The sequence below is a fragment of the Oreochromis niloticus genome, linkage group LG7, assembly GCF_001858045.2.
Source record: "Oreochromis niloticus isolate F11D_XX linkage group LG7, O_niloticus_UMD_NMBU, whole genome shotgun sequence".
NCBI lineage: Eukaryota > Metazoa > Chordata > Actinopteri > Cichliformes > Cichlidae > Oreochromis > Oreochromis niloticus.
The window spans coordinates 28,819,020-28,822,114 of record NC_031972.2 but is presented as its reverse complement, the minus strand read 5'-3'; the positions used below and the strand labels follow the sequence as shown (position 1 = coordinate 28,822,114).

The 3,095-nt window shown below is 45.7% G+C and overlaps 1 long non-coding RNA gene across 1 annotated transcript; it reads right to left on the bottom strand.

Annotated features, from left to right (window-relative positions):
• Window positions 1–1,686: 1,686 nt before the first annotated feature.
• LOC112847322 (uncharacterized) lies at window positions 1,687–2,452 on the bottom strand. Its single transcript, XR_003220805.1, has 2 exons — window positions 2,267–2,452; window positions 1,687–1,765 (listed from the first exon to the last, which is right to left on the bottom strand). It is a non-coding gene; the product is annotated as an uncharacterized LOC112847322 (long non-coding RNA).
• Between the last annotated feature and the right edge of the window lie 643 nt (window positions 2,453–3,095).

The following is a 3,095-nucleotide window of genomic DNA, read 5'->3' as shown; positions in this document are numbered from 1 at the left end:
GAGGATGAATATATCGACGGAAGCTGGACCTCAAATCATGCGGCAGTTTTTCAAGCAACCTTGACACGTGGGACCCACATTCCAGCTCCACAATTCCTTTCCTTCCTAATTGTGCAAGCATGCTGACCAGGGAGCATACCTTTAGTGCAAACATCCTGAAGGTCTTGGTATCCCCTGACATAACAGGTGGCCCGTCCATTAACTCTGCAATCCGCTGGAGTGCCAGTTGATGCGGCTGTCCATACTCCTGGTTGAGGGTATCCATTGTGTTGGTATAGTGGTGCCTAGAATGGCTATAGGAGTCAGCAATAAGCAGGGCCTCCTCCAGCTTAAGATGGTCTACCAGTATCTGGAACTTGAACCGTTCTGTTGCGTCTGCTGGGAGGATATTTTCCAATGCGATCCTCAGCCTTGCAAACTCTCATAGGTTTGGGTGTACAAAATCTGGGATCGTAGGTGCTGGCCCCCTATAGTAGCGCTCCTGACCCCCCACCGGGCTCGGCGGTCGGGATCTAGAGTACGAATAGTACTCCGAGTGCACGGATCTTGGAGGGGGCTGGTAATGGGACCCATAATCACGATGGGGGCCATCCCAACCTTCAGCTGGTGGCTCTGGGAAACGGTAATAATCCCTGTCCAAACTGCGAGGGTGACACAATGATGCTGCATGCAACTGCGAGGGTGACACAATGATGCTGCATGCTGTTTTCTCTCTGACAAGGTGAAACCCTCAGGTAAGTAATCACAACTTCTACGTCGAGAGTGCTGGGTGTCCGATACCGATGCTGCCATCCTCTCCGAGGGACAGGTAAGGTGTCTGGGGCGAACAGCGTACCTTTCGGGAGAATGCCGACGTGTTGCTGTATGTTCTAAAGGGTGCTGACAACCTGAATCTGACTGTCTAACAGGTTCCCGCAGAGCCCCCTCATATGGCATTGTCATATCAAGTCCTAGGAGAATGTGTCCCTTAACTCCTCGGATTGAAGCGGCATGCAGTTTCTTGCCACCATCAGACTCCGCTCCACTGTGATGGCCGGGACTGCCGGGCCGATCCAGCTTATCAGACTGGTCCTTCTGCTCTAACTGTTGAGGAGGTCGTGTGTCATATGCACTCTGCAACTGAGTAATAACACTGCTGAGATGGCTGAGTTGCTCACGTAACTGCTCTGTCTCATTTGTAGCCTGGGGGTGAAGCTGGCCCATTCTCTGGTCACTTTTTTTAGCCAGCTCTGCATTCTGCAGTCACAACTGGTCCAATGCCTCCAGCAAGGCTTCCTGCTAGCTTCTCAATCTTTTATTCTCCTGCTGCAACATTTCGGTGTCTTCTTCCCATCGGTCTCTGATGTCCCATCCAGAATGGAAACTATCCTGAGTGACAGGAGATTCAGATCGAGGAGATCCATGAGCCCCACCGGGCTCCTCCTCGTCTCTCAGACGTGGCGAGGGAGTGTGAGCTGATCTGGGAAGTGATGATCTACTCCGGGGGAGATAGTCGCTTAAGTCATATCCTCGAAGAGGGGCAGGAAGAACCTGGTGTCTCCTGGCGCGCTGTTCTTCCATGCTTTTATTACAGGGATCAAATCCGGCTCGAAGGACCACTTGTTATAGCGGACGCCCTGGACCACTATCTCTGAAACGTGATTCGATACTGTTCCCTGGTAATAACGTCTGGTCAGAGACGGGGAATGATGTCAGAGTGGAAGAACTTTATTTGCCACGAGCCCACATCGAACACACACTCTCGCTGGCAAGTAAGGATGTGGTTCTGTAATTAATACAAATAAGAAATAACATAAACATCTCTCTTGCTTGTCTAGCATTTCTCATACTTCAGTATTACAGAGAACACCATACCAGATTACAAAGGGGCAGATCCCAATACCAGAAACAGAGCTTAGAGTAATAACATAACAGGATGGCATAAACACAGAATCATAATCAATTTAGGCCAATTCCTTCATTTGTGAGTCAACAGCACCCTCTAGTGGACACAATTGCTCACTCAAAGGCTGCCATGTGTATGCAGGCTTTATAAACAAGAACGGATTCGTATGCTAACTTAGTAACTCCAACAGGTAAACTCTTGGGGAACATTAACTCTCCACAATAACTGAAACAACTTAGAACCAAGGAATATCCTGTGGAGCCAGGCTACTACTTACTTATTCCCACAGCATAGCTGCTAACTCAAGGCAATAGTAACAGATGTCTACATTGGTACATTAACAGTAACAGAAATAAAATACATTCCTTACTGGTGACTTACTGGTTCTATGAACGCACACTTGCCCGCCTTAGTCCGATTCAACTCAAGTCCACAACTTGCCTGCAGCAGCGTTACTCTCCGACTACACTTTTAATTGCCACAGCAAGGAGAGAACGGGTGAGCACTGTGATTGGCTGTTGGCCTCTGGGGGAACCATGCTCCTCCCATGTAGGTAACGCATGCCCTGGCCGGAGGACTTTTTAACACTTAATATGAGCAAGTGCTTTGCATGCATATAACTCAAGTGGCACAATGGCACTCCATAATGCTAGTGTAGTCAGACAGATTAGCCAGAACATTTTGTAAGTAAAGTTGTGTGTAAATATAATGTATATTTTTTTTTAATTGTTATGGATACATAAATCAGTTACAACAAATTCTCAACCAAAAGCTTTAACGTTGTGATGTATTTGGCTTTAAATATGGTGCAACAGTTGTAATTACATATAGCATTTGTAATTAGAGCCAAATAGTCTATGAAATCTCTAAGCTTTGAAAGCGCTTTCAATGTAATAAACATTTTAATGTGAAAAAACCTGTAAAGGATAGACTCAGTTTATATTTCCTTGACTGAGTATTACAGAAAGAAATGTAGGAGGGGAAAAAAGCTAAAGTCTGTAAAATTTGATAATTTATTACTAAATGTATTGAATTCTATCATCAAATCTCTTTCAGTTAAGGCTGCAACAACTGTAACTGAAATGAAATTTCAATATGTTGTAGCTAAATTTTGCAGAAATGCACCCCCCCTCACAACAGAATATTTTCAAATATACCTTTTTGCACTGCAACACCTTAAAAGGAGGTTACATCTGAGACTGGAGCCTGA